Source organism: Ooceraea biroi, chromosome 7, assembly GCF_003672135.1.
Source record: "Ooceraea biroi isolate clonal line C1 chromosome 7, Obir_v5.4, whole genome shotgun sequence".
NCBI classification, from domain to species: Eukaryota; Metazoa; Arthropoda; class Insecta; order Hymenoptera; family Formicidae; genus Ooceraea; species Ooceraea biroi.
In genome coordinates, this window is record NC_039512.1 from 7,114,049 (window position 1) to 7,138,235 (window position 24,187).

Here is a 24,187-nt window from a genome sequence, read left to right on the forward strand (position 1 = left end):
TTTATTCACGGTATGATCGTGTGGGTGTTGCATATGTCATAAACATGGGGAACTGCTGATAAAAAAAGATTGCCACTTTTATCTTGAGGGATACCGACCCACATGACAATCTTTGTAGAACATATATCGCCGAAATATATGTCATATTTTATGTTATACTGTATTTTATCACGAAATATATAATTTTAAATTCTGTAATTATCAAAAAGAACTCTTAATAATTTCGATTAGATATTGTTGCTTTGAAACTTTGCTATGGACTATGTCAAAACTATAAAAATACTAATAATTTCAAATAATAATAATTCGTTTTAGATATAATTTTATATCACTGCTTTTAAACCATGTAATTATTTGCATTGACAGTAACAAGAATAAAATGATAATATTATTATTATAGAATGATAGACTAAATGATAGAATAGATATATTACTGTATTCAATGTAGTTAATAAAAAATTTAGATATTTTCTGCAATTTTGCGTTGAAATCTAGGTCGTCTATGTAGGTTACGCAGAGTGCGTGCGCGTGTGCCGCTTTCCTCTCTTTTACTTTGTTGCCTTTAAGTTTTGCAGTCTAAATTGCAGTTAAGTCCAAACATAATTGCAGATATTTTAAGTTTCTTTTTATTGTCTTGTTTCTATTAACTAAAGCGATATAATTCATGACTTACAAGATACTCTCAGAACCTTTCATTTTCTTCCTACGAATTCTAGAAATTGCAATGTAAAATTTATAGATTTACTATATTAAGGAAAGAGATATAAAATTTCAAATTACTCCAGCATTTTGCAGAAAAGAAGAAATGTGAAGATTCTGAACTATAGATATCCGAGGGTAATAGCTTCGATCTCAAAATCGTAGCTCATACATGAATAATCGGCGAACTATACGAGTGTGACGGCACCCTCTTTCATCGGAGTCACATAGTGCAAAAATAAAATTTAAGAGCATTGTGCTTGCAACGATGGAATGCGCATGTCCGCGATACAGTAGGTCGCGAGTGTAAATGATCAAATTGGAACTCGCTTTTATATACGCACGTACGATCTTGTATCTATGCTACGCGATTTTCTACGGTACGATCTTATGAATAAGTGGCGTTTTGCCAATGGAAATATTACAGTTATTAAACAAAGTATTGATCTACATTTCACGCATGCGGTTTCTCCGCTTTGTTATTATAGAATTCCTTTAAACGGATATCTTTACCAGTCAATCAATTACGTATTGGACATCGCGGCCTCGATATTCCGGAGATGCGAGAACTTTACGGCAGCCAAGGCGTTTGGCAGTTATTGAAACTATGAGGACTTTGGTGGCCGAAGGACACAGCTGCTATTTCGGTTTTTGATGATGCATTAGAGTCCTGTCCTGTCGCGTCTCGTCTCCAAAATATAGATCTATGATCGGTAATATCTATCCGATTAGTCGTGCTACGCTATTGTTAACTGACAACAAGCAACATTATTATAAATATGTTCAATTTACCCTTCTTCTTCCGAACGGCTTGTAATGATCTCGCCTCATAGGTCGTCGTAAGTGTGCCATATCCAAGAATGGAAGACGATGAGTTGGACGGAGAAAGATGGATCAAAGCTACAACAATGCTCGCTGACACTAAAGAGAAGAATGCATCTGTCACACGTATCCGGATCGACTGGAACAGTTTTCGTCAGCTTTGCCAGTCCATCGACTTCCGGCGCGAGGTACGGCGAGTCCTGACTCGAAGCCGCATTTATCACGATCGATCGTTTGCTTCCTTTTAACCAGTCCAACACAGATCCGACGTAACACGCATACGTTCCACGTGGATGACGTGTATCGATACGAGACGTCCGTCAATTCTCGCGCGGACGCTTGATCACAAATTAAAAAAGAGATTTATTCAAAGTTATTTATTGTTTATTATTACTTTCCGCAAAAACTTTTTTATAATTGCTAATTAAAGCCATTGTGTGGGGTAAATTGTGAAACTACAATTGTTTACTGGATTTAAAAGCTTGCTTCGCATGTGTAAAATGTACATTAGACGTTAAAATAATATTTGCGTATATTTTATACAAATATGCAGATATGTTTAATCCATATAGTTCAATTTTATAATACCTACTATTTAATAGAAGTTGGATAAATTTTGATTTCGTCACACTTCCCTCTATTCGGTATCACTAGTTCTAAATCGTTTTAATTTTGCATTTTAGTTCGATATAAATTAATCAATTACATACAAGACTATCTCATCTCATAGTTATATAATAGTTTTACTCGTGATTTTATTATGTAAAAGATTATTATTATGCAACATTACTTTTTACAAAATATATAATATTCTAATGCTATGTTGTAACTTTCTGAAAACTAGTCTAATGCATTCCTTCACTCATCGTCCGATCTTTGGATCGATGCCGACAAGTTAGTAACAATCCATGACGTCTTCGAGAATATATCAGATACATAAATCTTTAGCCCTGACCTTGACTCATCAGTGTAATTTTTAACATGAGAATTAAGAATTATTAATTAATTAATTCAAAATGAGCCAAAATAATGTCAATTTTTATTGTCATCCAAAAAATATATTTTGCAGCACGGTAAAATGTGTGCATATTATATATTAATTATATATTATTAATTGCATGAGGAAATTGTATTAAATTAAAATAAAATATTTATAATTGTGTATTTTTCTAATTAGTCAATCACAAATTAAAGTACTGTACATCCTGCCACACACTAGATTTGATTGCTTTGCTGAGTAAAACAATTTCCAAGTAAAGTGTTGCGTTAAAAATAGAGTTATGATTTCATAACAAATTGTCTCAGTTTTTAATAATTCTTCAAAATCCAGATGTATGGTCGTAAAATCAATACGATCCAGTAAACAATCTCGAGAATCGTTAACAAGCGTAATGATTAATCGTAGTATTCCACACACTTGCAAGATTTCTATTTAATTAATAAACCGTTTATTAAAAAATTCTATCATGTTTTAATCACAATGTAGCAATTTTAATTCATTATATGTTAACACTAAAAATGATCACTTTGCTACCCAGCTGATGGTACGAATGTCACGTGTTTGTTCTTCAGACAGCTTCAAATTCCGTCATCAAGACAACGAACTTTCATAACTCAAGTTATCGTATTGACACAAAGAATTAGATTGCAATTTTTGGAAATTTCTTTTCCTCTTGTGATCTGCAAGTCCGATATATCAATGAATGACGATTTTCGAGATCCGGTGTGAGATGAGCTCGGTGTGGATGTACTGATGGTACTGCTGAGTCGAGAAGCTTTTGGAACGTACTCACGACCTCCTCCGCTATAAATAAAACAGCGGCCGCCACATCGAAAATTCCACCAGCGAGATGGTTAACAGTAATTCGTTGTATTTTCCTCGAAGAGGAAAACAGGAAAATTTTCCGAATAGCAGAAGTTAGTCAAAATAGATCATCTGAAGACGTCTTTAGAGATGTCGTACGACACTGTTGGGCGTCTTTGTTAATTTGTACGTAGCAGAGATGAGAGACACCTTTCTAAAAAGCAAATCTCAGTGTAACTAACCCTTGTCAAGCAATATAAATGCTGAAATTTTCTTAAATCTTGCTCAAAGGTTTGTCTCTTCAGGTACCGTCTTTAAACTGCCAAGAATTTTCAGAAGTACGATAGTTTATTTTAAAGTTTTGTATCTATTTTTGCTGACTTGATTGCTTTTAAAAGTACTTCCTGGAACTGTTTTAAATACTCTATTTCCAGCTAGCGTATTAACATTGAAATGGTCTATATAAACCTCGATTTCCGTTAATGTACAATTTTTTGATAAATTTTACAATAGAATAACGCAAGATTTTACGCAAGATTTTAAGTTCTCAGATTATAAGCTCAACACTTTTTACAAACTAAAATATATTAAAATTATTTATCATTCGCGCGTTATTAAACAATTATTAAAGATAAAAGCTTAAATAATCATGATGTATGTTATAAATATGAGAACAATAATCGATGTTAATTTATTTTAATCTAGGTTTACTTATAGTCTGCAAAACTATAATTTAATAAAACTATAATTTTTATTAATATGATTGAAAATTTTTTGTTTTTTCTTTCATTGATTCTTTCACTTATTTCATTGATTATTTTGAATATTATCTTAGCTGGATAATCATAAAATTTTTAATGTAACTGCAAGAACTTGGTGGGTACAAGTCATAAACCGACTATACCATACGATTAGTAAGATCCTCAACTTCTGTTTTACCGACGACTGATGATAGAATTTTCATTAGATTTTAATAATATGCTACTTTACCAGATGTCATATTACATCTTATTACATGTGATCAGATTCAAATTATTATAAAGCACATTTGCAACATAAGTAACAAAAATAGTATTTCTTCCATTCCACTCCCAATAAATTTTTAGTAATATATCTTATTTTATCAGTGTAATATAAACCACAATTAATCGAATTATTAATTTACATTTACGATAAAATAATACTGAGCTTGTAAAATACAAAAAACAATTGAAAATGTAAAATCTTGATAAAGTCTTGGAATTGTTTAAGAATAATTAAAACCTATGGACCTATTTATGACATTTATATATGCAGCTTTGCAACATTACATTTGTTGAATGCAACGAGACAAAGAGCTGATTAATCAATATCATAAACTCAATTTCCTCGAACATTATAATTAAGAACTGTCTCTTCACTGTTCGTTGAAATCTTTTCATGAATAATGAAACCTTTCCTCTTCACTTAAGTAGCAAACAAATCATCAAAGTTTTTTTCTAGGAGTGCTTGGATCTGTTTCAGAAAGAGACCGCTTCTGCAAAGCGCTGTTTGATGAATAATGAACGCTGTCGTCGAGCAGGACGTCTCTTTTCAGGAAGAATCGATGTCGCGCTAAATATACGAAGCCAAGAGTCTTTGCTTCACAGTCGGATGAACGAACGCACGCTTCTCTTAAGCGCTGTTACGTTTCCCGCTTTAATTATTCAGCGTCCCGACGTTTCCGCTGGTATTTTCGTTGCCGCAGACCAGCCGCAGATCGTGCGGACATTACACGAGACGCCGGATATTACAGTGCGATCAAATTTACTAGTAACATATATAGGGTAATACTATATAAAGCGGAATGTTTATATGTAAAAAGGTATCGCCGTATCGCCGATTATTGCAGTTAAACTGCGTCGCGCATTCTCATATGCACATGCACACTTTTTCCTTTATCGTCAAATTTATATTTCAATATTTCCCCTGTCTGCAGATAAATAGAAAAAAAAGATAAATAACAAAAAATTATCAAAAAGGATATTAAAGACATTTTAAGTGAAATAATTGTTAATAGAACGTATCAACGCACATTTATCTTAAATATGTAATGTATATTCATGATGAGAATAATTTTCCAGCATTTATCTTTCCTAATCATCGAATTTTTGTTCACGATGTTAATCATACACTGTTTACGAGTTCGAGAGAAAGAGCCAAGGACTCTAACGAGCTTGTTCATCTTCGTTGCACATGCTATTTGGTGGCGTTATTAGTGCGCACCTGCATCTGCTTCGTTTCTCCTTCGCGGTTGCATCATCGTCGCTGTCGCTTCCGGAAATATAGGCCGCTTCGACAAGGCGCTCGGGGCAGATTTAGAATCCTCTGGCTGACCCTGCGACGCCTTCCGCACGTGCCGAGCGGACTCTTTCGAGTTTTTCCAAAGCGGCATATGAAATCCGGGCACCTCTTGTGTGCTTTCGTGACGCTCGCAGCTGCAGCAGCAGCACGCCGCGCGTGAAAAAGGTCGAGCCGCAAATTGTTCTCTATTGCGGCAAATTAGCGGGCGATCGCTATCGAGAACCTGGAATTATTCCGTGGCCAACGGCTGCGTGTGCCTCTAGCACCGATAATGTACAAACAGCTCTAAGTTTTCTAATCCGAGAAAAATAACTGCACATTTGCTCGCTATTTAAGTCTCTTATTACTCGAAATTATAGGAGTGGAGTAATATTTACAATAATGGATCTTATTATGCCTGAGTCAATAATCGTTTATTTCTCATTAATCCTGTCTCCTGTTGAGTTTCAATGACAATCCATTAAAATGCCCACGTGATCACACGTGGTCTTTATGAAAATTTAAATCACAAAGTGAAACCGCTTTGAGAAGCGACGTCTTGCAACATCCGCCATCTTATTTACAACTTTCGGTTTTTATTTCGTGTAATAACTTGGATACGTCGCGGTATTTATGGCCTCAACTTTTTGAGTTACTACAAAAACGTTGCAGACTGAGAGGAGCGGCGAGTAAACTCGTCCTGATGGTGAACACGCACAGTGTACAAAGTACATAAGGTGCTAAGTCCGCCGTAGGGGCGGTGAATAGACGGCAGATGGCGGACACCTGAATACCCTTTGCCGAAAGTTTCGGCAGGGAGCAGATAAGATCGCGAAGAATCTTTGTGGTGTATCGCGAGCCGCACGATTATTACTTGCGGCACGGTCAAAGATTATACCGCGTGCAAAGAGGCGAATTAGATGCGCCCCGATGCGTGCGATCGCAACCTTGAACCTTCGGCATGAAGACAACGACGACACAGATAGATCATGAAGGCGAATTAGATCCAATCGAACGATTAAGGACAACCGGCGACTGCTCGAGGATTCGGTTATCTCGGAGATAGCGTAACTCGAGTCGGCGAATACTTGACGAAACTGTAATCGGAGCTGCGATCGGAACCCGATTACGACAATGGTCTTTCCGAGCATGACGGTGAAATTAAAGAAGATCGCTGATCCCGCGCCCGCGGTCCACAAGATCCGAGATGCATTGTGATGTAAATGAAACGACCACGAGAACGTAAATAAAAGCGTCGCGTTACATTGAGACTTCCATCGAGGAAATATTCCGTATCTATTCTATCTGAGTATACAGAGCTAGAGAAATGTCTATCCGGAAAGCTATAGGGAATATTTCATGTATTCAGAATATTTTCAGAGGAGTACTTGATAAATATAGGTGAGCACAATGCCGTCTTAAATAGTACCCACATGCATTTGCATGCATTAAAAGGAGAAAAAATGATATCGTGATTATTTACTCTTTCTTCAATAACTTGCGAGTATAACTTCCTCATATAAATGCGCGCAGCTTAGATCAAAGGGTAATAATCCTAATTTTCTCCTCCAGTTCACAGTTCCCACAAAGAGATTTGGATTGCCGTACTTTCACTGAAATCTTCCTCCCTCCCTCTCTCTCCCTCTTTCTCTTGCTAGAATGTAGACCGAGTAATCGGTCTTTCAATATGAGTAACGTATTATCATCAATGAGGCAACAGACAAGAATTATTTATTCGTGATCACAGATCTCACGCCAAGTGCACCTCTCTCTCTCTCTCTCTCTCTCTCTCTCTCTCTCTCCTGATCCTATGAGGAGCTGTCCGGATAATTTCCCTTCCTCGGGATAAAGATCCAATTTGTGGGTCACCGTTATGCCGTCGAGGTGTACGGACCGTAGTTTCGGCGTGGCATTACCGTGGTTAATGTAAATCGTAAGATCAAGCGTGGTGGGAGTCGGGCCGATAATTACGCTGGTCGTTGCTCTAGGCGCACGGCATGCCGGCCTGTTAAGAGCGGCGTGTGCACGCTCTTAGAAATAAACGTGTCGTGTGCGTTTTACAGCCGCGCTTTCTCCCTTCCTCCCCCTCTCGCTCTCTCTCTCTTTCTTTTTCTTTTCCTCTCTCTCGCACGCTCATATCACGATCATGCGCCGGGGTACACGTTCCTACGAATGGCGCGACAATTTCGTGGATTCGTAGAGAAAATAAGCGCTGCTCAGACGTGCACGTGAATCGCTGGAAATCATCAGGTTTCTATATGCAACCTTTTGCGATCCCCGATGTTTGCGCGCAGAGCGAATTTCTATAGTCAGTCGCAAACAGAGCTTGATTACGAGAAGTTGTAGAGCAATTTATATTATTATTATTATTATTATTTAAACAAACGTTTTCCAGGCAAAAGTGAAAATGGAGATGAAGATTAGTTTTTAATGGATGGAACGATGTCTACTTAGCTGCAGCATCGTGAGATTAAAAGAATGTAGGGCCGGCTAAGAAACGAGGATCAAGATGGTTCAAGAAGATTGGAGCGTGCATTTACAGTCGCACTTGCCCCGTTGTATCCAACCGGCGCACCCGCTACACCAATGTGCATGTACACGCACGCGTGCGTGCGTACACGAAAGACACATACGTGCATAGGATTGTAGGATTCCGTCCAGCTTTCTCTTTTTATAGCCCTCTAAGCACCGAGACCCCGCCTCCATGCGAGCTTCACACAAAAGCAAACCTGCGAGCTGCTGCTACGCGAGTACGTGTATCACGTGCGCGCGTGGGTGCACGCGCACTAATACGGCGCATACGCATGACTGCTTAGATACAACTTCGGCTAGGATATATTTCGGGGATATGGACTTCTGAGAGGTTTGTCTGAATGTACCACGTCAATTAGATCTAAAAATATCGTTGACTAAGAAGCAAGCGGTTTCACAAACAAGATCTATCTCATTACTTTTTTCGGTGTAGGTATCAGGAATAATTAAATGAGAGGAAGAGGGAAAGAGAGAGAGAGAGGCAGTTGTATTACTCTTAAACCAATCGACTGTCGATACAGTATGGGTCAACAGCCTCTCCCAAAAGATTGCAAGGTGATTAAGTGATTAAGACTGCCGAGAGTCACACTTAAAAGTTCATAATTATGCGACTTGATATTCTACGAATATTTTTCGTTCATTTCTTCAGCGAAGATCTTGAATCTCTTAAATTTTATTAGCTCACACTTCGATTCTCTAATCGTTGCCAGAATATTCCCTGTAGAATAAATCCAAGTTACATTTTCTCAAGTTATATTTTCTCGTCCAAACGAAGCCGACTGATAAACAGTAATTACCTTAAACTGGTCCTGGCAGCATAATAAGGCAACATTCTCCATCGGTATAATTTAAATACTTACTTAATCAAATTTCCTTACTTTAAGATACATAGTTATCTGACTTAGAAATTCAAAGATATTCGAATACATAAAAAAATACCATTACATTGTATGTTAGAATTATACGAACGCAAGGCAACGGTTTTGATTATGAGACAGGAATATATTAAAAATTGCGATAACGTATCGCTCGGTGGCAGTCACTTATAACGCGCGTAAGTAAAAGTATCGTGGAAAATTGCACAGAAAAGTGAAACGTTAAAAGCAACGGTTTCAATATCTTGGCAAATCCGCAAAACCGATGTACCGATGATGTTATTATCGTCACGCCGAAGCTAAAAGCCACGCAGAAGTCGTTTCGGAATCCACGGATACCCGGAATCCGCGTTCGATATCCGTTACTGTAAGTGGTACGAGTACTCGGGACACGCGCGTGGTACAAATTACTTCGGCAACCGCACCGGGTATTTACAGTCATTGGCACGTAAGTGCCACATACACGACCCCTGGGTGTGCATGTACGTGTAAGCAGATATACGTGTATACGCCGAGCGCGTGCATGTATGTACTCGTGGTAGTTGCCGTTAGTACTCGCGTTACGCAAGCGAGAACTACGACGATAATGGCTTTCAGTTTTCCTTTCCATCTCCCGAACATTTCATCTCTGTATCACAGTTATATTCCCTGTATCACAGTTAGCAGTTGTTTCCATCATTAGGTCAGACAGAATGTTGCGCGTTTGTTACTCGAAACTGTGCTGTTTTCGTATCTCTCCATCGCAGTTATGTAAAAATGTTTACTGGGAATCGTAAAAAAAAAACCGTATTAATCCGTATTGTAACGTATTCAAATTATTTTCAGGCGTATCAACCGTGCAGTTTTGTGAATGTCAGCAAGTTGAAAAAATGTATTCGCATCGCAATGTATTGCATAAATAAATATAATATGTTATAGTACTGATAAAACCTGATTCACAAGTACAATAACAACACTTGCATCATTTATTCTTTCTTGCAACGACACATATGTGCTTTGCGCGAGAACAAAAGCTAGTTGAATTTTTCGGAATGAATACAACGCAATTGATGTTCCAGCGTATGATAAAAAATTATATAAGGAGAAATATACGTGTTTATTCGCATTTTTATCGCAAATATAATTCTCGCGTTGTTTTGAACACTCGAATATTCCATTCTTTCATGACATCATGATTATCAAGTTTTTTTACCTGAGGTATTAATCGTGAATTAATTAAATAGATATTCCATTTTCTACATCTGTTTTTATGAATTCTGATTGCTCTTCTACATCGGCTGCACAATGACGTTATCTCCTTCATTTTAACGACGAACCATAAATTTTATTCATGTAAATGGTGCAGCGTGTGCGCGCAAATACGCGAATCAACCTTTAATAATAATTTAATCGAACGTCGCGTCCGCCTCTTGCGCACAAACGAACCTTGTTTGTCTGGCCGTCGTCATTATGCGCAACCTAATTACCGGCCAATGATTTCATGGAACGCTATTCGAAATCCAATTGATGAGATGCTCGCGCGATTGGCGATTCACCGGCGAATTAAACGCCCGCGTTGCCAATCGCCAGGCATTTACATATTTAATGCCAAGGACTTGCTATGAGTTATACTCGAAATGTGGACAACGCCTACGGGTATATGTTTTACATATTTTCTTGTAAAATTCAATTCACCACGTACACAACTGAGCGTGCGAACTTAACAGTATCTTTCTGGAAAGCGGATGTAGGTATACCCCGTTAAAAGTTCGCACTTACATGATTTCAGTTTGGGTGGCCTAACGTTCATTACGACTAAATTTAAACTGGATTTAGAGATACGCACGAATCTAACGTGAAATCTAGCGTGGCATAAGTGCTGATTTAAATTGTTCATAATTCTTTGGCTATTCATTTCTTAAAGTAGCTCTATATCACATTCTCGGCACAACTGAAAGACTTAAAATTTATTCGCAGGTATAATATTCGCAGGTGCGATACCGTCGTGAGAATCACAAATGCGGTTTCGTTAACTCTCTGCAAACTGCATAGATCGCGGAGTGCCGTAATGAAGTCACCGCGGCTGAATGGGAGACACGTTTCAATGGCCTGAGAATATCTCGAGTGTATCATCGCAGAAACACGCACACGCGATGGCACTAGTAATGACGCCGGCGGAGTCATCCTATCGTCGGGAATGACTGGGCATTTTATCAATTCTATTTACAGGTTGACGCGCGGCTATCGATCCGTCTAACAGCTCCCGAGTCTATCATTTGTCAACGGAACTGTCCCGCCACGAAACTCGACAGCTTCATCGGACGCAGTACGCGAAATCCGGTTGGATTTGTTTTCCACGGCCGTTTCACTGCACGAGAAATCGGTCCGAATAAGTAAACAACTGGAAGTTTTAACTCTACTTCGGTAAGACACCCTTAAACTTTCGGGTGAAATCCCTCGGTAATTAATTGTCTCCTGAAATTGTCTTCCTGCTGAGAAGGCGATAAGTTGAAACTCACAGAGTAATCTGTTATTAAGATATTGCGTAGTTAAATACTTCATACGTACGTAGGTGAATAATACGTGTCAGGCACACGGCTCGACTTTCTCGAGACGAACTATGGATATATAGGTGAACGCGTGACGCCATATAAGGAAACTCGTCTGTGTTCTCCGTATTTCCTCGCGGTACAAATCACTCTGTCTCTAAATAATACAATTAACCTACGTCGCGCCAGACAACTTTGCATATTTTTATTATGTTTTCAGTTCTTCAAAGCAAAAAAAATTTTAATGCCCACAAATATGCATATTATAGCGACAACAACGTCCTGCTATTGTTGCTTACAGCGAATAGAATCGAATTACGGGCAGGATTACTGCGAGTCTTCTGAGCTTGAATACAAAGAATACAGATTATAAATACGTATTTAATGCTTTAAATTATGAAAAGTTTGAAACAGTTAAAGAGAAAGACACACGCGTGTAACTCTGTTACTAAAAAATTATGAAAACTAGAACACCAACTTTTTCGAGTAAAAGATTGTATCGGAAATAAAATGCGTTACTTTTTCGCACTTTAATGTAAGTTGCGATATATCGATAGTTACGAGAAACGAAATTTCGTTACTCGTAACTAGCATTGAACAAGCTTATTGAATCGCTCAGAAATATGATGTCGTATCAAGCTGACTTATGAAGGTAAGTCGATGCGCGACGACGGGCCGCCCACGTGCGATATAGCATCGAGGTAGATAATAAATCCGTTGAATCGTGCACAGATGATGCGGAGCGTGTGTATAAGTATGCATTAAGGATTAGGTACGCCACAGCCGCTGTAAGCACTTAATGGTCGCTTTGGAGAAAGCTTTAAGCGGGAACCAGCTTCGACTGGTTACTGCCGGTAGCGCGATGCTTCGTCTCATCGAAATTATCGTGAATTATCCGTTACGTGCGTTTAGATTCGTAAACGAGCGTTGCCCTCTCACGCCCAAACCTGAGAAAGTGCTGCGAAGAGAAACTGGAAGTCGATCGTGCGTTCGCAAAGTCGCAACGAACTGAGACGCGACGATTAAACGATTCTATTTCAGAAAGAAGAAAGTTTTAATTGATAATAAATTATCGCTGTTTCTAACGTGGCAAATTCGTGGCTTCATGTTTTCCTATCACATGAATATTTATTCATACATAATCACGATAAATATTCAGATGTCGTTGCTATACATTGTGATCAATAATTGATTACTACTTTCATGACAATTGAATTTCTGTGGCTATAATAATTGCAGACAGTTTCGAGATAATAATGCATTCCGTTATGGATTATAAATTTTCCGTCTTGTTCACGAGGTTGCGTGTTAAAATTCGCATTACGCGGTCTCGCACAAGTGTTTCCGCAAGATACTCTTACAGTAGGGCCCGGTATATGTATATGTCGGAGTGAGAAACGTAGCGGATAACGAAGAAAAGGTACGTCGCTTAAAGAGTCCAGTCATCTCCCAAGAGCTGACCTTGATCTTGAGAGAGTGAGTGGTGAGGTGCAGTGTGAGGGTCAGAAGTAAAGGCAGTAGTTAAGGCGCGTTTCGCCACCTTGCGATTTTTTTCTGCGTCTGTCAATGAAATGTGCAACTGTAAATTTTAACGATGTTACATATTAATTATATTAGTCGATTCATACTCCGGTATTGTCTTTTTTATATTTCGTAATTTCAGATAAAACCTAATTGTTTGATCTGCTAGAATGCTGCAGTTTCCTTTAACAGCATAAGTGTTTCTGTTTTAAAAGAAAGAATATTATTCTATCACAGTTTCATCGTGAAAGTCCCAGTTTGAATACTGTTATACATGTTATATGTTGTATCGTTTAATACTTCATATCTATGTAATCTTTGCTTTAAAACTAATGCTTTACGCTTGGCTCGGTGTTTTGCATAAGATTATCTTGTAAAAATCTAAATCGTATACAAATATTATATTCACCTTGTCAGAAATAAATTTTCTCTTCATGAAATTTTTATCAAATAATACGATGGAGTCGTGAGCGCGACCTAATTCAGGCGTAGTCGTAGAGAGAGACAGGGGAGATGTCCGTGGGCCTTTTTGGCGGTGTTGCGGGGGCCCGAATGGCGGGCCGTTGGGCCCGCAGTGTCGGTGCACATCGGCCTCAGCGCAGACATAGCGTTTTCGCTCTCCTCTCTCGCGGTGCGCCGCGGTATAATGGCAACGTGTTTTCGTCTAATGTACTTTTTGTGATGTCCTTGATGGAGGAGTCTGCGAATGCAGAACTACAGGGCAGGCCCGGTGGGGCCCGTCGGTGCGCGTGGAGTGCCGCGGGGCGCAAGAGGGAACATCCCAAGAGGATGGGAGGAGGAGGGGGACGCGACAAGAGGGCCCGGCAGCACCTCAACCCACCTCAACTTCGGGCCTAGTCAAGGTCAGTGTGGCAGGACCACTCGGCCCCTCTTCTTCCTCCTCACCGTCACCTCCTCTGATTTCTTTTCTTCTTATTCGCGCGTCCAATTCTCTCTTTCTCTCTTTTTCACGCCCGTTTGATCCCCCTCCCTCCCTCTCAACGAAGACCGAACCGCATTATCGCGTCATACCGTGCTAGGACCCACGCCCTCTCCCGTGCCACCGTCTTCTTCTTTTTTCATTTTTTTTTCTTGCACGGACCAACTTACGATCCTGCGAAATCCCAATTAGTGGAGATACCCGCGTGATAGGACGCCGGCGAATAGCGTAGCGAGTTATCGTTGGACACGCGATAATTCGCACGGCAGATTGAATCGCGAGAAGTACGATCGATCGTAATGATCGCAAAAGTTTTGAATGCTCGCGCAAAATATCGTCGCGCGGCATTGTCGCCGTATAATTTCCCGTGGTCCCCGCCGTTCGTATTCGACAAATTGTCGCGTGCAAGAAATTATCGTTACTCCTACACACGACATTGTACATTTTGCAAACAGAAAAACTGCACCTCTTTTGAATGTTCTATTTTTCGTCCATTGAGATTAGTAGATATGTAACTACCATGCGATATGAAAGATCAAATGCATGCTTGCACTGACTAAAAGAATTTCGCGTCTTATCAAATAAATAATTCTTCTGTTCGTTTGATTAAAAAAATCTTTATTATATTTTAACCTTGATGCTATTTTATCATGACAGATTATAAGTGGAATCAATTTGCGATTTTCTTGAACCAAGATAAAGATATCCACTGGAAGTCGGAGTCCGTACTCCGTTATCATCCACGTTGTTGCTGGTCGAAAACTCGAATCCTTTGGAGGATCTCGAAAGCGCAGTCAACCCAGGCGTTCGATCTGGCATACACCGGCGGCCGAATAGCTGCCTTGGGTATATCAAGCGAAATAAAAAGGAGGACCTATTTATCTTGACGCCCGCGATCGTAAAGAAAGGCCTTTCGAGGATACTCACAGGAGATATCTGATTCATCAGCTTCATTCATCAACGTCGGACGCTTCTGTTTCTTTCATTTCTTTGAAACCGTACACGGCTTCTCTAGCGTATGAGCAACGTGCGGAAGCGTCGGCGTTGTTAGGCGAGCCGTGCGGATAAAGCTTCTTGAGTCGACGATGATGAGGCCAATCGGGAGTTCATTTCCAGTCAATTTTGTTAGCACGGTCCTAGCGCGGAGCGAACAATCGCCCAATCGCAGATTATTATTCGATTAATGATTATAATAAACGCAAAATCAGAGATCATTATTTTCATAATTTTGCATATATAGAGAATCATACGCACGAGTTATATGTAGAAAGAAATGATGTTGTATTCATTAAATCTCTTTCAGAACAAAAACAGAAAATAAGCATCAATCATTGCTCGAAAAGGTGCAACAATTTTACACTAAATATTTCTTGTCGTTGCTTCCGTTCAAATTCATTCGAACAATAATTATCGCAGACATTGGCCCAATCAAATGAGAGGAAAGCATCGATTCTTCCAGGAAAGTTGCAGCCCCTCAACTGTAACGACCGCTTGAGACTACTTATTCGTATTGTTCTATTCTCCTTCAAATTAGAAACACTGATGCCAAGACTGTTGCATCTGGTAATGCTGCATTTGCACCGCGGGCGCATCTCGGAATGTCTGGCGATAATGATCAACATCGAAGCGGGATGGGATGCTGCAAAGAGACGACTCTACGGAGGATGCAGCGGGACGCAGAGATAGACAGAGGGGAAGAGTGAGAAAGGGAAAGAGCGAAGTCAGTAATTCGAGGCCCGGAGGTGAGTGAGCAAGGCATGCTAGTACCAAATGAGATTGGACCCTCTGACCATGCAGGACGACTTTTGGGTCCTGCTCGGCCCGCCCGAGTCCTTTACGCTCGGTGAGGCCCACTCCACCGCATCTCCCTACCAACGCAGCCGACCTCGACGGTGTCGAAGTTCCATTACCGGCGACGCCCGATCCGTGGTCTCCCCGCGCCATCTTAAAATATTCGAGGATTTACATTTATTTCCTCCGTAGGGTGGAGGTGGATTTTTATGTTCGCGGATAATCGTTACTGTTACGAGAGGTGATCGTAAAGATTCGCCGATAATCCGCGCGCTTTTAGGCGAGTGTAACGCACGCCGCGATGCAACAAACGTGCGACTTTGAAATGCTTGAGGCTGATTTACTAAATCGATTATCAGTTGTAACTTCAGATTAGATTAAACAAACACACGCAAACATATCGGATAGAAAAGACCGATTAACTATTTAATTTTCTATTATTTATAGATTTTTCTATTTTTAGTAATTATAATCAGAGCTTTGAACATTTATTTGATATTATAGAAATTATGAAAATATTAATAATAATTGTCACTGTGTGTATGTGTGTGTGTGCAGTTGGAAGAATTCTATTGCGCCAAGTTGCTCTTTCTAGATGTGCTTAGTATGCACATAGTTGATTGGTCCATCGTGCCACATACACGACCTTCCCCACTCCATAGCTCCAAATATTAGTGGTGAACTTGCATCGTTGCCAGGCATCAGGTTACCAAGTTCCCCTTCCTCTCGTCTTCAAAGAGTCCTGCTTCTAAATGCGCCAAATGCATTCTTTGTTCGATCCGGTGTGTGAAAGTCGTGTAACTGGTTACATTTTTGTCCGCCAGCGCTGAATAAAAATATTTCGATAGCCGTGTAGAATCTGACTTTTATGAAATTATAGATATTTTATCTTCTATGCATTTTTATTTTAAACAAAAATTTCTTACAGCAAGTAATATTAATTGCTATCAAGAAAAGCTGATAGCAATAAAATTCGAAATTGTGTATAATTGTTCCTCTCTCTTGTTATTGCTAATTTATATCTGTCTATTATATTGCAAATGTACATGTAAGGTATGTGTGTATGTAACTCATATACTTTGACAATTAATTTCCTTGTACAAAAATTCATAACCGGATGTACTATCATATTCATACTGCAACAAAATAAATCATCAGTTTATAACATCAGTCTAAAAGTCCTCTTTTTGAAGTTGACATCTTTATTAATCGTTATAACTTTCAACAATAAAATCATAAAAGAAGCTTTGATTCGGGTCGCAAGATCCGCGGCATGATGTTCACTTCTTCGGGACGTATCTAATTGCCCGCAATTCCCGTCTTCCGGGTGCGACGTACGTGAGCCCGCATTAATTGCCCCCGGGCGACGCGCATCTGCGTTCGCATCGCTACGACGTGCGTGATACACCAAGCCTCTGGAGTTGTCGCAGCTGCAAGTACCGCGAAGAGCGTTGCAACGGTTTCAATTGTCCGCAATATGGCCGCCGGCTTAGCTTCTCGACTAGGCCTCATAGTCGTTATCCTTGAGAGCGCGCCATGCATCTCCTTCGTTTTGTTTCAACGTACGCAGGATGGAGCGGGCGGAAAGAAAGAGAAGGAGCAAGAGAGCGCACGGAAGGAGAGACTGACGATAGAAGAGAACGAGAGACGGAGGCAGCAGAGGAACCACGCCACAATGAGGGTCCGAATGTTGCAAAACCGCCTGTGTGTCTGTGACGACGCGGCCGGCTCCTACAAGAAATGATAATTGCCAGTATCCCTACGCCATGTACCGCACAGTTCGTCCTGGTCTATCTGTTCCCTCTTTCATCCTATCAGCTCCCTCCGCCCGTACGATTGGAACTGCGAAAGCTACCCCTTTCCGTGAGAGCCACCGGTTATTAGAGCGAGGGGAGTACCAGGAGTATCCTTGAGGACTACTCCGTACCGTTCAACGAGTGTCTCAAACTGCTCCTTCGGAAATGTAGACCGATATTCCGTCCCAAGGCGTTTCCGTGCGTGATTATTGGTTTTGTTTCTGTCGTCGTTTTAACCCTGTCTTAATATATTCAAACGAGAGTGACGCGAGAATAGATAAGCAGAGGATGTGGTCGAAATGGACAAAGTACCTTCGCATGATTTATTATTCCTTGAAGTTATTAAAACGAAGTATATTAATACGAAGTATATAATGGACATCATGAAATTTAAGTTAAACTCATTAAACATAGTTTATTAAACTAAGTATTAATATATTCCTCTTAATATTTTAGAATATTGAAATTTAAATCGAATGTAGAAATGAGATTTCGACCCGGATAGAAACACTGGAAACTCAAATCATCGCTGCAATCATCGAACTAATAGCCCACTCCGAATTAAGCGGTGTTTTTGTAAAGTCGAGACCTAATATTGCGGAACGGCGGTGAATTTTTTGACGAACTGCTCCCATGAAAAATCACTCGTCAGTTATACAATACCGCCCTCTGTGGGGCCAGTCATCGTGAATCAACGGTTAGAAACCATATGTTTCTGACCAACTGCGCTATGGAGTCATTGAGAAAACGGTCGTAATGAGAGACCACCCAATGAGCACTTTGTAGCCGATCGGCAAATCAACGGAAACTGGAGTCAAAAACCTCTCATTATGCGCTTCATTATTTCGCAGGTGCGATCCACTGGCGCATAATCAATCCTGTTGTATCTCTCCTCCTTTGACATTCAAACACGCGCTGCTTGCACATTGCGCGGTTCTTTTAGAATCACTCTGCTGCATGGAATATGTAATGCTTGAATAATGAATCGAAGTTTATTTCATGTTGCTTAAATTATTACACTAATAAATTATTAGCAAATTTTATTAGCAAATGTTTTTAGTAGAGATCTAAAAGATATTCCCTTGCGATTATTTTTTTACTGCTCTTGGATTTGTTACCAGTTTACCCAGTTTATTCTAAGATTCTTGGGTAAAAACTAAAATGTGAAAATAGAATAGCCGTCGAAAAATGCTGTCTCGTAAATATCTTTATATGTAAGCATAAAGTAATATAACTTTTGACATGCGCGCTTAAATACGCTCGCGCAATAGGGTATCGTAAGTCGCGGTTTCGAATCGTGTGATCTTGGGATCTTGGGTATTCCTCTACCTGACTTAGCCCAAGAAAGGAGATATTATGGCCTGCTGTAAAGCACTAAAACACCCGAATAGTCCTAGAAGGCCTGCGGTGGCCCCTACGCGGTAAGTGGACATTAGCGCCCGCATTGTGAATCGGACCGCATCGTCCACTTTAACTGACGAGAGAACCCCGAACGCACACAAAGATAATACTGTACAGTTTATGCTTCCGTCCATATGCATTGTGTATAACCGGGGATGACTTGTGATAAAATCATGATACAAGCGTACTTGTATACTTATATATTGACATTATAGATATTCAGATATTTAATGTCGATAATCATGCCTTATCTTTTACATATGATTTTTATAACAATAATCTCTTTTTTAAAAAATTAATTTAATAGACAAAACAGAACCTATATTAAACTTATCGTTATTCCTCTTAACATCCGAAAATTGACAGTTAAATTTAACATAGTGTTAATTATTTTTCTTTCTCTTTTCTTTTTTTTCATTCTTTTTCTCCTATTTCTTCATCCCTTTCTTCATCTTGCTCGCATGTACTGGCTAAACAGCACACCCTATATACGTTGATGCCTATATACTCGTGTATACGTGTATAGAAGCCACGTTTTACGCTTCGTGGATATTTTCGGGCCTTCTGAACTTGTTGCCCCACTCGGTCCATAGTGGGGGAATCACCCGCCAACCGACAACGCTATTGGTTACCGAGATTGCATTACCGCGTCTTCCGATGGGTGAAGGCATGAGAGGAATTCATCGTGGGTTCATCGAAGAAACGGTGATCCGTGAAGAACGTTGGAAGCTCGCGAGAGATTGGTCCACGTTAAAGTACAGCATTCCATCGTGGTACAACGAAATGTCTCAGTGGTAACACATTCGCACAATTTTTGAAGTTATCAGCGTTGATCTCTACACGAGTTAATCAAGAGGTTGCAGCCCCTTTTTTACATCAACGTGCTTTCAATGGCACAGAAGGTGTACAAGTTTCACGCCCTTTAGTTAGTTTTAACTTTTGTTAACCAATAGCAAAAAGGCCACTCCCTGCAGAAAGATTGGAATAGATATATGCGCCAGCACAAGGCTCTGATTAAAGTATTTAATACCAAATAATTACTACATCTAAATTTATTTATTCATATCGCTGGATACTAATAGTCAGGATAAATTTGGTTGTTGTATAAATATATTACGCACGTTACCTAAAGATAATGAATCCCTGCAGGTTCCTATACTATGTCACTTTCATTCTCAATCGTATTTTCGTTTCTCCGAAGGTAATTCCAACAAAACAGTTTCCGATCGCTGTATCCTCAGGTATTCTCACGCCGGTCTTGAACAAGAGAGAGAGAGAGAAGGAGAGAGATGAAGCGTCGTGAAGCGCGGGAGACTTGCGCGTTCAGAGATCAAACAGGTGTAAAGAGAGAGGCAACGAGAAAAAGATTCGCTGCACATTCACGCTGCCGCGCACCCTGTCGCCCCTCATCAAACGCCATCGCGGTGTTCGACGCGCGCGGACGGGAGATCCTTATCTCAAATCAAAAATGCAAAATCTCTACTTCGAAGGTGCGGAAGACTCGCCCTCAGGTAAGACTCAGGTATTACTTGAGATTTATGACAATGTGGTCCCTTTGGAAGAATGCATTCGAAATTTAACTTTTGAGAACATTTCTAAATCATCGATCAAGTACTCGGACAAAAATCGGCTGCATTTCCATTTCAGTTTAGTTAGTTTTAACTTTTGTTAACCAATAACAAAAAGGCTACTCCCTTCGGAAAGAAATTGGAATAGGTATATGCACCGGCATAATTTGAAACCTATTGTGAAATAAATTCTTAAAGTCGGTTACTTTGAAGAATAAAAAATGCGTATTGCTTTTCAGAAGTGTAATTTCAAAAGCTTTTGTAATAATAAAACAAATCATTTCGGAAAAATATTTTAATGACTGAATGATCATTTGTACAATGTACAATTTGTGCAATGGACTAAGAAATATTAATTTCATTATCATATTATGATAATAAAATTAATTGCTTCATGTTATTGAAAACATAATTGAATGGAGAAAATTTTGTTTTATAAAAATTCATTTTCAACTCAACTCTCATCCATTGCTTTGTAATATGTTCTAAAATAAAATATTAAATGTATAATTAAAAGTAAATATTAAAAAAGTAATTTAAAAAATAATTTCATTCGACAAATAATAATATTTCATGCCTCGCTAATTATAAACGTCAAAAGTCCAGCGGAGCAAAGCATTCTAAAAAAATGAAAAAAAAACTGAATCGATAATTCGACAGCAAGTAGATTTTGCGTGTAGAGATATATCGACTGGTCATGGAGTACCATGTACCAGTCGCACATGCGCTACCACTGATCCCACTAAAAAACAGGTTTCGAAAGAATCTGACCGAAAGTAAGTGACTATTAACGACGGAATAGCTTTATAAAAATTTATCATCCCCGGGCTTAATAGTCTGTCCGAAGGACGAAGTATCTCGGTCGACTACGATGCCGATAATAAAATACCAATGAACGGAGTGAAAGAGGTTCCTCCCTTCCTCCCCACTGAGTCTCCTCTGCTTGATTGCGCTTGCGGGCTTGTAGAGAAGCAGGTACACACGTTCCAATTTTACACGCTAATCCCTCCTACATAAGAGATACATACGTAGGAGGACGCACATTGGTACCTGTCAAAAAAATGGCGATGGGGTGTAACAACAATACAAAAGATGGAGTCGAGGTATGGCAGAAGTTAACCGCAGCAACGCAGCAGGGCTGCAAGGGGCCAGTTTGCTAGTTTCGGCGGGCCCCTTGCTATATCGCGAGAAAAATAAGTTCACAATGGCGTAGCAACGTTATTTCTTTGAAGCAGATTTAGACAATTTACCAGATACAGATGATTTTTGAAACAGGAATGTATGCATTTATGCAAATATAAAAATTTAATAAACATTTATTTATGCGTGACAGCATCTATTGTTGCAGAGAAAAAGTTTCTGAAATTTTAAAGAGAGATTTTCTGTATTAATTTTGTAAATTTTCGTTTTGTTTTACTACAGTTTAATATATAGCGTAGGATTTTAAACTATAATTACTTGAAAACTTACAGATCGGTATAAATTTTCAGTGGCAACAAGTTGTTATTGCTTTTAGAAGTTCATATTCTATTTTATCATTTCTTATTTGCATTATGTTTGTCATTACATTGATTATCAGGTTTTCATGCATACAATTTTTAATAATGTTAAATAATATTATAATATTACTATACGAAGCAGCATATTTCAAAGAAATTACATATATGCAGCAATATAGGATACTCGATAATTTTAGGCAATACGCCATTGCCTCGAAACAGGTCAGTACTGCCGTAAGATCCTTGATGAGGACAAAGAAATCCTTTCCCCCTTCTTCTTCTATCCTTCTCTTTTACTTTAAGAACATCCCCTTGCTCCTCTACCACGCCATGACAGACCATCATTGCACTAATGCAAGTGTAGGCACATCGTGCCACCGCACGACGCAAACGCAACGGCAAGATGCAGCTGTCGGATGTTCGCCCTTCGTGTAACGAACACTTCTCTATATGCACGTTGTAGCTCAACAAGATATCACCGAGAAATAATATAGAAACGTAAATTTTGAAGACATTTCAAAATTCTATAATTTACATTTTGTTCACTAGACAGAAATCCTTCCATTCCTTGAATAACAAAAGAACTTTAAGCACAGCCACGATTTTCAAGCTTAAATTTATATTAGAATACTAAATTTTGTATTGTTCCAGACTTTGCGGATTATCTATCAAATAGTAGTAGATTCTTGAAAAATATGGATTTGCAAAAGTTTTGTTATATTAAAACATTGAAGTTTTTAGAACATTTAAAGTTATAACCAATCAGATTGTCTAAAGCACAATATAACCAGTATGGTCACTCTCTGTCGGCCCTTTGATCTTTTCGTTCTCGATCACGTAGTATTCCGCCATTTAGTGGGTCTGCCATTATTTTCGATAAGTCATCTAGCGTTTGATTCGTCAAAGCGTGTCACACACTCACTGATTTTACACTACTACACACACAACAATTGTCTCATTGGTCGCAAAAACATGGCGATGCGCAGAAGGGATCGACGCAAAGCGAAACAAATGACAGAGTGCCCCTACTAGTTATACTATGGTTTAAAGTTTACGTGCTCAGGTACGATGCATCACAGTGAAATAGGATTAGATGAACAAATTAATTTGGTGCCTTTATCTTTATTTTGCCTTTATATTACCTCAATTATAACTGCGCTTTTAATTCAAATTTTTCCGCCGTTTAGTGGGTTTTAATGCTAAACTTAAGGTTTAAAATATACTATATAGCTTAGGGAAGCTAACAACATAGCATCCATATCGAACAAGCAGCAAATCGAACATTGCTTGACTTTTAGTAGGATGATTAACCCTTTAACTCCGGCAGTCGTCAATAAGCGACTTATATAGTCTTTTTACCCGTAGTTAAAGGGTTAATACATAATAAAAGTGAAAAATAACTCGTGACTATACAGTCGTGCTAAAGTGATCTAATATCTTTTAGTAAAAATGTGACAATTTAAAAAAGTGCAAGTACAATGAAGCAATATTCAAATATTGACCAACACAGTGCTGCGTAATAGCAGGTGATAGACACGTGGATTTTTGTTATTCTGAAGCCTCAAGTCGCGAAGCATCACGTTTAATCTACTTACAACGATTGCCGATCTTGATATGCACAGATTCACTAACTGCAGATCATTGCGACCTTCATGTAGCGTAGCCCTTCCGTTCAATCTTCCCTGAAAGCCCATCAAAATCTTAATTCGAGAAAAGCTGATCGTGACAGCCGTTGCACCGAAAGTTTTACTTAATGTGGCTTCCGATCGATACGTCACACAAATCGCGTTAATTTGCAAATTAATTAAAATTAATCTATTAATTAAATTCAATCATTAATTTGAATCCATTGATTCTTATACATGTTTGTGTTCGTATTTTTTAATGTGTTTCAAAAAAATTGGAACTCCTGAATAACTTGGAGGGATCAAGTTTTCGAAAAAAATGTTTTAGACAAAGTAGGAATTTAAAAAGATCTATACTTATTAGACTTATCAGTTTGACTTTGGGTGACGTGACTAAGGTAAGCCAAGGTCAATTTAATTTTTTTAAACGGAAATTTCAATTTTTTGTTATATCATCTTGGACAATGACACGTTATATATCATAA

General features: G+C 39.0%; 1 long non-coding RNA gene across 1 annotated transcript; it reads right to left on the minus strand.

Annotated features, from left to right (window-relative positions):
• Positions 1-565: 565 nt before the first annotated feature.
• LOC113562294 lies at positions 566-23,566 on the minus strand. The gene is made up of 2 exons (XR_003406808.1): positions 3,056-23,566; positions 566-1,859 (listed from the first exon to the last, which is right to left on the minus strand). It is a non-coding gene; the product is annotated as an uncharacterized LOC113562294 (long non-coding RNA).
• Positions 23,567-24,187: the final 621 nt, after the last annotated feature.